Source organism: Lonchura striata, chromosome 3, assembly GCF_050655825.1.
Source record: "Lonchura striata isolate lonStrDom1 chromosome 3, ASM5065582v1, whole genome shotgun sequence".
NCBI lineage: Eukaryota > Metazoa > Chordata > Aves > Passeriformes > Estrildidae > Lonchura > Lonchura striata.
Genome location: NC_140705.1, coordinates 88,818,876 through 88,832,829, shown reverse-complemented (window position 1 = coordinate 88,832,829; position 13,954 = coordinate 88,818,876). Strand labels below are relative to the sequence as shown.

Here is a 13,954-nt window from a genome sequence, read left to right as displayed (position 1 = left end):
GGTAAGAATCTCACAAAAAAGAGAATTTGTTTACTCTTCCCAATGAGGATTTTCTTTTCCCTTTCCACCACTTATGTAGCTACTTGGGAAAGTCAAAATAAAATATTTAAAGGATTAAGAAGAGGCAGATGTGCTCTCTAGGACATAAACTGACTCACAGACATGTTAATAACTTGAGACTGATTTGAGTGATGCTACAGTAAACCAAATATGAAATAAGAAACAAACAGTGCCAATATCCACCTGGATTCATTCCTATCCATCACCTGGCATGTCAGAATTGACACACACCTAATAAAAGAAAAAGCTCTTTTTTCAAAGATTTAGTTAAAAATTCAAAACCTAATTATGGTTTTTCTTTCTTATTAGTCCCATTTCTAAAATGTGGTTGTTAAGTCTATGTGCAAATATTCCTGCCCTCAAACCTATGTCGAATATATGATTGGCAATCCAACCAAATTGCCATAAACTGCACCTTCAACTAGGAAAGACTCAAGAGAGATAAATTACAGCAGGAAGCATCCTCTGGTTTAAAGACAAAAAGAGACACATGCAAACACCTTTCATGCCAAACATAATGAAAGAAATGCTCAAAAACCTCAGCAGCTTCTAAACTAACAGAAATTGAAGAGGAAAAACCCAGAATGAATCTGTTTATCTGAAAACATGCAGCGTTTCATAATGTAGGCCAACACAATTTATTGTGCATTTAGAAAGTATTCTAAAAGGGACTTTTTTGTTTCTTTGGGTTTTTTTTTCCTGAAAAAGAAGGTAAAAACTTTGCTCTGAATGTTCTCATCCTCTCAGATTTCAGAATAACTGCCCTCTAATAGCAATTTGACCCTGCTATGAAGATCAGTTAGGAAACAACACTGTCATTACAAAACCCCACTCAACAGAGCAACGTGGGGTTTTGCAGTATATAATTGTGTCAGCCTCAAACATGCATAAAAGGCAGCCATGGGGAAGCTGACCATGCATTTCTTGTTAAAGACAACAAAATTCTCTTACGAACTAAACATTCCATTTAAAATGTCAAGTGTGAGTTAATAAGATACTTTTTCAAAATCGATAATTCAGATTTTTTTCAATAAGTTTTCTATTAGCATTTCCCTCATCCTCCTAAATACCATTATTTTTTCCCTAGCTGTATAAATAGTCTTATAGAATATGTCCTGAATGAATGCACCGTTCAGAAAACAACATAATTACAGCTATTTCCAACAAACTGGATGCCAAGAAAGTTACAAATTAATTGAAGGTTAGCACTGAAAATTAAATCCTAGTCAGCTTGAAGTCATTTTTTAGGCTAGTTTATATAAAATTAAATAGGAAGTTCAGTGTTCCAGTGTTCCATCAGCTTAGTGTAGAGATTTTTAAGGTTCAGCTGAACAAGTGGTTTGTGCTGTCGTGTAGCAAATCCTACATTTCTCCCTGTGGGCATTTCTTCTTCTCAGCCTGTTTTCCAGGTTTTCCAAATGGAGAGACCAAAACTCCTGGGTTCTTTTCCAGTTCTCCTGGATATGGACCCACTCCGGAAGAGAAGAACCTGTTCATGCTGAGTGAACGTTCACTTTTTAATTCACAAGCATGCATTTCTCTTTTTGACTCTGTGTGTGCCTCCCAAATGTAGTGGCTAAAAAGTTTTATTTCTATTGTCAAAAAAGCAAGAAAACAGAAATCCTTAATTTAGAACCCACAGTTTCAGGTGTTTCAGATCTTTCCACGGAGTCCAATTGCAAAAATAAGAAAATAACAAGAAGGAAGGATTCAACATGCCAGCATCAAGAACTTGAATTAAATTCCCACAGTTCAGTCAGAGAACCCAGTAAAAACCACAGCAATATTCAGAAACTCCTTCCATCCATCTAGCTTGGAAGCAGCTATGGAGCTGTTGCCTCCTTGTTTCTTTGATCATCCCTTTTTGGAAACACAGCATCTGGGGATGAGAATCAGGTGGATTTTCATGCCCTAGGAATACTTCAGAGATGGGCTAGCTCTTAACATCTTAAATCAATTCCCAGAGTTATCCGGAAACTTCACATGAAATCCCAAAAGCTGTTCCTATCTTTGCTGGAAAGCTCTGCCCACACTCCCTATCCTTGCTGGGCAAAACACTCAACTTCAGCCATCAATCCTGTTTTGCCTGCAAGGGATACAAACATGCCCATGGTGAGAGGTAAAATCCAGGAGGTTTTCCAGCATCAAGAAATGAAGCTTCTGGTCCAAGGAGGATCCTATGTTTAGTTCCCTTCTTCTCTCCCAAATCAAAGCACCTCCCTAAGGAGACATCCTCTGCTAGTCAGATTTACCACTCCCTATGGAAACCTGCTAAGCCCTCCTCATCCTAAATTTCATTCTGAATTTAATCTTTCATCTCCCAGCTCCCAGGGAACTGCTGGAAGCATCAATCTGGGAAGGGACAACCCCTGTCTTCCCTTCTATTTGTCAAACAGGTGACAGCAAAGTAACAAAGTACCCTGGAGAAAAAATTACCAGAGGGAACCAAGGAGGCAGTTTTCAGGGGACAAGGTATTCCTGAGAGAAGGGAGAAGCCAGGGCAGGTCTGCTCCTTGGGCTTTTTGTTCTTGTGAATTAACAGTTTCACATGAAAAGCAGAAAAGAAAATTCCTCTTCTTCCCTGCTCCTACCTAAGTTGCCCAAACTGAGGACAACACCCACATGCCAAAGTTCCAAACTCCTCAGTGAGGAGAGCTCAGTCAGAACTGGGCAAAGCCAAAACATTTCAGATTTGCTGCCCAAGTTACTATGATCCATTATTCAATTGAAATATTCTTGTTGTGCCTCATTAGCTTTTAGGGATTTATTGAGGAAGCTTTAGGTCAAATGCCTGTTACATAGGAGGCCTGAATTTTGAAAACATTCCTGGCAAATATTTTCTGACTTACTCTCAGTCTCTTCATTCTCTGTTTTCGCTGCTCTTTTTCTGTCCACGAGGGATATATAAAGGGCATCTAAAACTTTAGTCAATAGATCCATTATTATGATTGGCTGAAAACCATAAAATGCATCCATCAAGCCATTGTGTTGCATCTTGTGTTAAATTATGGTGATAAATAGTCCTTTTTTCATGACGTCACCTACTCAGCTATGCAGAAATCCATTCCCTGCTGCCATTATGTATCACTCAGCCCTGTGCCAGCCTGCTGAAAAATCCTCCCCACACCATAGCCCTGCAAGGCTGCGCTGCTCTGCTGAGACAAATATTTTCTGTTGCTTTTATGTCCTATTGTGAAACAATTGTTTTCCTGGTTCCCAGCGTTACCCCAAGCGTGCAGTAATGTCCTCAGCTCTCAGCTCTGGGCATTGTAGCTCATGTACATTTAATTGTTTACAACTTGCATCAGAACTGGATTGAGTCCATTTGTACTCATATTGTTTTATCACTACGAGATGATACATTTTGCCACCTTCTTCTAGGTCAAAATTGAATCCTATGGAGAGCCTTTGAACAGAGAACTAATATTCACAGGAGCTGAGCTGGGGATGTATAGCAATTTTATTATTATGTTTGGGATTTTGCTTTGAATTTAGACAAATCTTTCTTGTATAATTAGATTTCATAACACTTGAATTACAGCTTACAAAAACAACAAGGAACAAGAATAAAAATATTTGGCTAAAATTACTTTAAATCAAATGATTGCCTATGAAAACAAAGAACACTACCAGCTTTAGGGTTTTTTTTCATGTTTCCTTATTATTATACATCCAACTTATCTTTTGTTTAAATAAATTGTCTTTTTCTTCCCTCATTTAGTAAAGAACAGAAGAGACTGGATAAGTTTGGGACAGCTTTTATAAAATATTTCTCCTACATTTTGGCACTAACTGAAGCAAATGAGAGCTGTATTCTAAGGACTGCAGAAATACCTTGCATTTACAATTCTCATTTAAAATTAAAAAAAAAAAAAAACCAAACAAAACTGGGCTCATTTCCTACTTCTAATGGGAAAAGTAAGATGTGAGGGAGCAGCATCAAAAGCAAGAACCAATAGCAAGAAACATCCTATCATTTTTAGGCTCACATAATCTTCTTTTCTTGTTATTATCATCAGTACAACATAAAAACAGAACTAGAGAAAGCAGGTAGCACCTCTTCTTACACAGAAGGATCTGCATCACTTCAGGCACAAAAGCAGCTGTATTTTTTCCCCATCTCTCTTCCTCTCTTTGGTGTTTCCAACACTACTAAATGTTGAATTAAGCCTGGGGGAAGTTGGCTTTGGCTCAAGGTAGGAACAAAAAACCTAAGGGACATAGTAAAGATTCTTCTCATCAGCTCTGAAGGAGGAATGGACACACAATAGGCTGAAAAGAGCTGGACTTTTGTCACATCTGTATCTGAGCCCAAACCCTTCCATGATGATGCTGGAAGAGCTTTTCCTGTGCTGCTAAACACAGAACCACCTTCTCCTTATCCTACAGGCTGTGTATCTTCCACATTTCCACACTCTAAAAAGGAGAAGAGGAAGGCAAGAAAAAGAACAGTATGTGCTCATGCAGAGCCCAAGAACCAAAATGTCACCAGCCAGAGCTGTAATCATGAGCTGCTCTACAACAGTGACAACCTGAGTGGTGGCACTGTCCCACCTGCAGCTCAGCACTTCCTGCTCCTGCTCCAGGATGAAACACATCTCCATGTAATTAGCTGGAGAAAGTGAAGTTCTTTCACCTGCACAGCTGAAACACAGGAGCAGAATGAGCTGCAACAGAATGAGTTGCCTTGGGAAACACCAACCAAACGTTTCTAAGGGAAAACACAGGAGTAGCTTGGCTCCTGTCTTTAGGCACAGCCCTTCTTTGCCCTTAATGTACTGGGTCCAAAAGGTCTGAATCTGGGCTGGGGTCAGGAATGAGAGAAAACCTGGACTTGGTCTGGGCTAGGATTCAGAATGGGGGGAAACTTAGACTTAGAATTAAAATCTGAGATCTGGAATGGGGAAAAAAATCCAGACTGGGTCACAACCAGGAACTGGAAGGCACAAAACCCAAATTGGATCAGGCTTGGATCTAGAATGGACGCAATTGCTGACTGGATTTGCTCCAGAATTAGGAATGGGGGGAAAACCCGGACTGGATCACGGCTGGAATCCAGAATGGGGGAAAACCTGAACTGGATTTCAGCTGGTATCTGGAATGGGAGAAAACTCAGACTAAACTGGGGCCAGATTCAGGAATGGGCTTGGTTTTCCCATCTTTAGACATAGCCCTTATTTGCTCTTAAGGCAGTGATTCCAAAAGACCTGGGGGAAAAAAGCTGAAAAGGGAAAATTATCATTGTAATATTTTGAGGAGATTCAGTCACTGAACCAGCCCCAGCTGATTACGCAGCAGAACTTAAACTTAAAGCTCCCCAATATCCTAAATCCTTGTAATAGAATCCACAGAGTTACTTAGTGGAAGATAATAATGCCTTGTGCCCCTTTTTCTCTCATTCCTGTTGCAGCTCTAACCTCCACCCTGTGTCATTACTTTTACTGGTAAATGATGAAAGAAGGCACAGTGCAGTTCACAAACTGGATTGGGTTGGGTGGACTAAATACCTAAATATGTCTGAGCACTCAGCAAAAAGATTTGATGTGGAAGAAGGAAATTTCTTTCTAGAACCCTAGAAAGCCAAGAAAATGTAGAAAGACAGCTGAAATGCTTTTGGGGAATGCAAATTGTCAACATAATTTTCAAATTCTTTTCAAATTTAAATTGCAGCTTCTGTGGAGAGCTGCTGTACAGTACATAAGGTACACTTTGGGCAGCGTCACTGGGAACATTTATAGAAACTTCCCTTTTTCCCAGCCATTGAAAAAGTAAAGCATAAGTAGGATACATTCAAAGATGATTTGCAAAATTTTGGCTTTTGCTTATGTAAGCAGACTCAGCTGAAACTCCCCCCCAAAGATGCTTGTAAGACTTTATACTTGGAAATTTGCTTGAAGAGCCGGACCAGAAGAGAACATTTGGAAAAGATCCATTCTAAAATAACAACGGGAATTTGGTTAAAGCTGAATCAACACAAATATTTCATTTGTGTTTGATACCTCCCCATTTATATTAGCAATGAAAACCAGCTGTCTAAATGCTGAGAATCAAATGGGGATGTGATAAAACAGGGAATAAAATGTGGGGTCTGATGCAGGATTAATCCAAGAGCAGGGAAGCACCCAACAACTCTGAAATGACCAGTTATTGTGGAAATTTTTAACCAAAATATATGTTGAGAATGGCATTCAAACCCTAATTTTCAGAAACAACACTTGTTGAGGGTTCACAAAGGGGTAAGAGTGTACAAAATTGGCCACAGAATTTGAGCAGTTTTACACTGCACTTTGCACTTTGCATTTTGTACCTTCAAAACCTGATTATAACAGGGTTTTGTTCTTCCCTAAGAAGTGTAATATTGCTAATGGCTGAGGTAATAAATGCCACCTTGGAGAGTGTCCCATGAGCAAGCAGTGATTTTACATTTCCAGAGCACCACACAAACATTGCCTTCCAGAGTGTTATTTGCACCTCGTTGTGGAGCATGTAGCTGTGCTTTACTTTTCCAAGGGATGTACTACAGCACTATGGAGTCAAGTACACTTGTCTCATTGCACTGACTTCTGAGGCACGATTTCTGTGCAGCAAGGGATGTATTTATCCCACTGCGTGATGCCCACTGTATTTACCTGCTAAGTGTCCCTAGTACGAGGCGATGGTATCTCTAGCACGAGGTGATAATGTGCTATTGTGTTTTCAACAATCCAGAGTGCAATGGAATACACCATTAATTCTGATAGGTCTGTAAGGACACCTTTGAAAATGTTTCAAAAAACAGATTAGTGTCTCATCAAGGCAGAGATTAAGTGAAAATACTTTCAAATTTGTCATGAAGCATGGTATCTGTTGGGTTATTTATTATTTCATAGCGCATGCAAAGTAATAGATCAAATACACCTTAGAGACTCCTCAGAGATACCAATGCCTTTCAGTGTATTTAAATACACTGGCCAGCACTACTGCAGTTTAGAATTTTACTTTCTTCTTAAAACAACAAAGAGATTTTCAGTGCCTAGGGAGACGCTACACTTCCCTGCACCCCATGGTTATGAAATCTAAATTCCCCCTACACTTGATCTTACAGGGCTGAACCACCGTCCTACGAACTGTATTGTATCACTCCCACCTTCCCTGGAGTTTAAATGTTAGACCTGGCTTGGAAATGCTGTTTTCCCACTGATTTCCCTTTTCCTCTCAGTAGGAAGTTCAGCTGGAAGGCTGGGCCATATGGAGCTGCCAGCGGACTCGCCTGGACTCACCACAGCTCCTTCCTCACCAGGGTCAGTGGGACGGACAGAGCTGACAATGAGGCAACAGGAAAAGAACTTCCTTCTCCCTTCTCCCTCCTTCATCCGATTTCACATAAGCAAAGATGGGAAGTAATACCACAGCATATTGTTTGCAATATGCTCTCTTGGCCATAGGGAAGGGAAACAGTTCGGGGATTCTTTTAGAAGCACTTAGCATTACATACAGTCTTTATATTTTGCTTGGATGATGCCTGCCTTCTGCTTGTCTTACTTATTTAGGTTTCAAGTCCTCTTAGGAAGAGTGTTCCTCTCCAATACATTTTGCAAATCCAGTGAATAGTTTTATTATAAAATAATTAAGACATTATTAACATTCATCCTTACAGCTTCTCACTCTTCTAACTTCCTCACCATAGTGTTCTGCTGAAAACACTAAGTTTCCTACCACAACGCTTGCCTGTCTGCAGATACTTTGTCTGGAGACAATTAAAGAAAATCAGAATGACAATGATTATCAAAGGCGAAAGATAGTATCATATTCAAAGAACAAAAATAGGATATGAGGCCTCAAAATATCTTTACACAAATATCAAAGTTAAAAAGAAGGAAAGAGACTTAAAAAGAAATTACTAAGTAACAAAAGGCTCCTTTTTTTTCCCCATGACCTTCAGATCATTCATGGCTTTCTGATTTGAAAGGAGGATGACAGAAAAAGTGGGAGGTTGTCTGAAATTTTTACACTGGAAACAAACAGGTGCAGACAATAAGAGAATAAGTGTGCTGAAAGCTGCAGTTCTCTACTAAGAAATGTTAATGCACAAGTCAAACCTATCGAAGGGGAAATTGCCTCCCACAACAAAGGGAAAATGTAGATGTGACAGACAGAGAGATGCCAGGCAACAATCAAAGAAAACAGATATCTAGCCTAGTTATTCAGACATGCAGTATAACTCCTATTATCCTCCCATTATTATGAGGATAGTAGCATGTGCTGGAAAGTCATACACAGTGTCCCAGGACACACTTGAAACACAGCAGAGAAGCTCTTGACTTCAAGGATCCTGTATTCAGTCTCCAGTGAAGACACAGGGTGAGATATTGCAGATCTAAAGAATGTCATATAGTTAAAAGCTGTCAGAGGAGAAAAGGGGAGATCAGCTGTCTTGAGAGATAAGCCACAACACAGGCTCACCACAGAAATATACAGTAATTGGGCCTTAACAAGGTTCCCACACTGAACACAGCTACAGATCTGGCACACAAAATTTGTGTTCCCTATATTTATTTCTTTTCTCCCAAATGCTTTTATCCTAGTTAAATGAGCTTTAATTTTGGAAGGAGGACATCTAGTCTCTTCATCATTACCCCTAATAATGTGAATAGGGAACAGAATTTGTCAGTCTTGCTGTGGTGGAAACAGCTGGTATGAAACCCTCGAGGTTCTCTTTGTCCAGCTTGGCAACTGCAAGCATAGTCCCGTGCTGTTACAATCAGAGTCTCCTCATGAAGGGATGCTGCACTTTTCCAGAAAGAAGGAAAGACTGAGCAGTACCATTTGTAGGGTAAGAGAGAACAGGGTTCTCCTCCAGTAAGGTTGAGCAAGATGGTAAGGAAGAGTGTGTCAAGCATGAGCTGCTTCTCTTCTGCTTTTTCCTTTTGTTACTCCTTTGTGCTTTTATTAATCTCTTACAATTTGGATTTCAATGAAACCTTCAGTTTTATTCCCCAATTTTTGTCCTTGTAGGATGACTCCTTTTAATGGCTAATCTAGAGATTTGCTCATGGCTCTCACCTCACCTTGCCACTCTGGGATTAATTCCAAGCTGCACCTTGTGATCAGCTGCACACACTGACAGATGCATCCCCAGAATGAAGTGCCAGCTTTTCCAGAGTCCCTTTTGGGCTTGTTGGGCAAAATACACAGGATGAGCCCGTCAAGGCACTATCAAAGGGACAAAGTTTAAATTTTAATAGCCTGTTCACAGCAGCCATTCTAACAAACACCTTGTCCAAACATGAATCCCAAAAGGAATGAAAAAAAGCACTTTTCACTTCCCCAGAATCCATTCCCCCATGAAGATAGAGGGAAGAGGACACACACTTCAGCCTCATACCGCCACAGCACTTTGTAAAACAAACTGATTTTTCTGGGGGGTTGCTACTCTCAGCAGCTTTTCCCCAACCTTTCCTTTATTCCAAAGCCATTTCAGGTACTGCACTTTGCGCCTCTTTGTGCAGGTTAAAATATTGTACAACAGCTATGTTTCAACAGCAGCACACGGTCATTCAGTAAACAAGATGTTCTCAGAGCTTCATGAATACATTCAGCAGTTAGGAACTGGGGAGAGGGGAGCACAGGGACATGGATTTACTGTTTGCATTCATTTCTGGGCATGAAACATTTTTCTCTTATTTAAAGAACTGTATTTGACTAGTTTGACATGTTGAAGATCCAGCTGGAGAGCAGCACCAGATGAGACCATTCTCACCAGCAACAAGGAAATGTCTCCAGTGTATGTTTCCTTGCCAGTGGTTTCAAGGAAGTGACAGGCGATGCGGGATTCGTGGATCAGCTGCTTCATTGTGCTCATTCCACATCCCGGCGCTGGAGAAGGCACGTGCTGGGAACTCACCCCACTGTTGAGGAGATCAGCACTGTGATAGCAAATGGAGGGAGAAAGAGAAAACTGTCCACGATTGGAAAGATGAGAGCAGAGCCCTCCCAACACCTCACATGGTGTCTGTGCTCAGGCTGTGCTGCTGGGAGCAATGCTCACCACTCTGCTATGGAGCCAGGAGTCCTCCAGCTTTGACTCCAGCTTTGCTGATAAATTCAGTAGTGCCAGGGGTGTTCCTGGGCACTGAGACAATTCTGCCTGCACTTAAGTCACCAGCAGCTTGGACCAGGGTCAGCTGCTGCTCTCCCAGCAAAACCTGGCTCAGGTTAGGACTTACTGTATGGAAGGGCAGATGCCATTCTCAGATGGCAATTTACAATAGGACAGAGGTGGCCAAATGTCTAAATGTTCCAGAAGCCAAGGTTCTTGTAAATTAAAGGGCTGAATGCAGGGCTGTGGAAACCAGTAGGTTTCCCCATACCCCAGACCTGCTCCTTTCAGTTAAATAAGTAGCTTAAAATTTTAGATTCATATTCAAGGCTAAAAGCACCCTTTGCATTTTCCGTTTATGTTTGGCTGTCCACCCCATGTACAAATTTGAGTCTTGTCCATCACTGGGACAGTGATTTCCAAATATAGATATCTGACTTCCCCTTGGCAATTCTGAGTGGGTGTTTACTGTAGATAAATATGAACTGTCCTCTGGAGGAGCCTCTCTCTCTGTCCACTGAATATTTACTAATGGATAGGCCTATATTATTATTTTAGGTATTTGAATTTGATACTTAAAATTAAGTAGCCTCAACGCTCACTAGAGTTATTTTTGAGGCCCTGACACTGCCGGTGCCTTTCCACAAAGACAAAGCTCATTGGATCATTTTTCTGTTAAGTAATCTTGATGGCTGAGCAACAAAAAATGTTCTTCCTCTTATCTGTGCCTTCATTTTACAGGGTAAAAAATTGTAAATACAGGTGTAAATTTTATCCCTATCAAGGCTTTTGGTGTAAAATTTCAAGGACAGGTTTCCCTATGAAGTAAACAAAGCTTAACACCCTCATCCTCCGGCTTCTAGGACCCTGTGTTTCTTTTGTTATGAGCCAGTTTGTCCTTCCCTTTTGTGCCAAACCTCCTCCTTGCCTCCCAAGAGCTGTAAGAAGCCTCTGGCACTCCTGATTCTGTTCCCTTCTCAGATCACATGAGGACTGGCCCTGGTGTGCACCCAAGTCTGCCCATGGAAAGGTCCATCAGGCACTTCAGCATCAGTGTTTCTGCAGAAGGCAGCTGCTGGGAAGTCTGAGGCCAGAGGGAAAGGAAAGATGCTCATCAGCCTTCCCAGCCTAGTCCTGCCTTTTCACCTCTCACTAGTCAGCTCTGAAACATCTCGGCTGGAGGATGCCACTCAGCCCCTGCTTGATTGAGAAGGTGGGTAAAGCTGCAGGTGTCAGGGGACAAGAGATGCTACTGTGTTTCTGACTTCTCTGGGTAATCCTGACTGCCACTGATAGAGTCACTGATGCTGTCTCTGTCCCAGCTGCCTTAAGCTGCCAACCAGTTTGATAAAAGGGGACTTGGATGCACCTTTAGATCACCAGGAAAAGCAAGGCCATAGTTCTGCCGTACCAAAGCTGGAGATCAGTATCAGCTCCTTTAGTTAAAATATTTTGTATAATGCACAAAAATACACAACTGTTGGGTTAAACAGGAAAATGCCCTCTCCCTATGGAAGCTAAGATTTCCAAAGACCAAATAATTGCAATGAAAAACTCACCATGCACCAACCTGAAACTACCTCACTAGTAAAGAATAATTACCTTCTAGATTCCATGGATCTTTCCAAGATGTATGATGTTACGCTTCTTTCTATAATTTTTTTAAATTAAATATTTCCAAACAGTTTAAAAATCAGTGCTACATTTACTAAATTTCAAATTGGGAAAGTGGCCTCAAATTTCCCTGCATGGTAGATCAGCTTTAGAGGACAGCAATGGCAAAGTGGCTGTACGTGCCCATAAATAAATAAATAAATAAAAACTAACTGTGGACAAGCAGTCAGGATGTCTGTCTGGGATATACAGTGCCTTGGGTATAAATCAGTGTAGCTTCACTGACTTTTTTGACATGGGGGCAATGACATCAAACTGCATTTGGGTTGTTTGTACCATCACAGCATCATCAGCTACTTCCCAGAGTTTGCCTCATCCTGGGACCAAACCCATTCACCACCTGCACCTGAGAATGATCACCCCAAGGGAAAGTTAATCTATCTAAAAACTATTCATCTTTTTGTTTGAAATAAGGTAAATGAATCCAGATTGTTGTGGGTTTGTTTTTTTAAAAAGCAAACATGGGGAGTGATTGAAATAATTTTTCTATAAAAAGAGAAAAGGCTCAAAATGTAAAACTTCACATTATTATTTTTTAAACATCAAACTTCTTCACTACCAGTCCAGCTGGATAATTCTTCTGAGATGATCCCACCAGCTATTTATCCCTGCAAATCAGGGGATTTGATTAGATCCTAAGTGCCTTAAGAAATCCTGTCTGCTTCAGAAATCTCCTCTCTTTTTATTGTCACATCAACAAAGATCAGCAAAACTGCTACACTTGGAATCCTTTTCATACAAACAACAGGAATTGGTTTAGCTTTGTATTCCACATAGACAATCCTCAATTTTGGAATTTTATCCTTTCTGATTCAAAGACACACTTTATTAACCTCGGGAGGGTCTGCCCAGGACTATCTATTTTAATTCAGCAATTCAAGAAGTGGGCAGCTGAAGGCCAAGGAGCCTCGGTTATTATTGCTATGATTACTTTGAAAGAGTGTTATTCATTTGCTGGTGCTTGCTTGTTGCATACTTGCTTCTTTTATTGCTATATAAAAGTGTTCAGAAAATGTGAGCCTGCTTTTAAATGTTGAAGAAATCAAACAGCAGTGTGTTACAGAGGGGCAAAGGCAGGGATGGGCACTACAAACACTCTTGAAGTCTGGGCACCATCCTGAAAATTTTCTGGTATTATATGAACAGGTGAATAAAGCAAATTGCAGGAGGACCCACACATTTTTCTCTTATTAGGATACACTCCTGGTGGTTTTGTTTCTGATCACAAGTAAAAATGGCTCACATTTTTTTACCAACAGGGTTGCCAAACTTGGAACAATGATTCACTTCATAAAATATAGAGAGAAGAAAATACAAAATTACTGGGGCCAGAGCCTCTTGGGCCTTCCAGAGCCATGGGCTGAATTAATATTTGCTGAAGTGACCTTACCTTTAAAAGTCCCATGGAGGAATTGTTTGTTGAATTACAGATTGCAATGTTTCCTCCAGATGCTATTTTCTTTAAAAGGTGTCATTCTCCCTTTCTCCCTCATTCACAACCATGTTCTCTGACTACTCCTTCCCACTGGGAACACAAGTTGTGCCCCATGTTCTCTTTGGCATATGAAGAATTCACCATTTCACCTTAAAGAAAATTTTGACCCAATTTCTCATTTTTCTTGTGTTCAGAAATGGCACCTATGTTTGGAAGCACATCCTGTATCTAATTTTCAGTGAGTTATAAGCATACAGCATTCCACCTGTAATGCCTTCAGATTGTAGCACCCTGGCTGGGATCAAATGAGGCAAACAGGCCATTTGACATAACCAGCAAAGCCATCCCATGCCCACATTAACACATCCTTTTCCTAAGATGTCCTTTGACAAAAACACCAAAGCAAATGGTGGGCAAACTATGCAAGTTAGAAAATACCCATTTTGTACATTTGTTAGGGGCCTTTTAAAAGAAAATGTGCCATTATGAGATAATAGCTATGTGTCTAAGGTTCATAAAGGAGCATAAAGAAGTGAGGTATTCAAATTCCATTCCTTACTTGCAGTATTTCTGCTTAACTGGTCATCTATCCAAGACTTGCAAATATTGTAAAGTAGATTTTAGCACCACAGAAATGACTGGTGATGGCAGCAATGAGAGAGCAGCAATGACAGACTGTCCCCAGTGAATATCCCCCCTAACAAAAC

The 13,954-nt window shown here is 40.6% G+C and overlaps 1 protein-coding gene across 38 annotated transcripts in view; it reads right to left on the bottom strand.

Annotated features, from left to right (window-relative positions):
- The window catches only part of LOC110469084 (uncharacterized), a 455,123-nt gene that overhangs the window by 280,712 nt on the left and 160,457 nt on the right, over window positions 1-13,954 (bottom strand). The window contains exon 1 of one of the 38 annotated variants that reach the window (XR_014953917.1): window positions 1-13,954. This exon is cut by the window's left edge and continues 21,389 nt beyond it. The exons of the other annotated variants lie outside the window; for them this stretch is intronic. The gene's annotated coding sequence lies outside the window, so the exon portion shown is untranslated. 38 annotated transcript variants of the gene reach the window in all.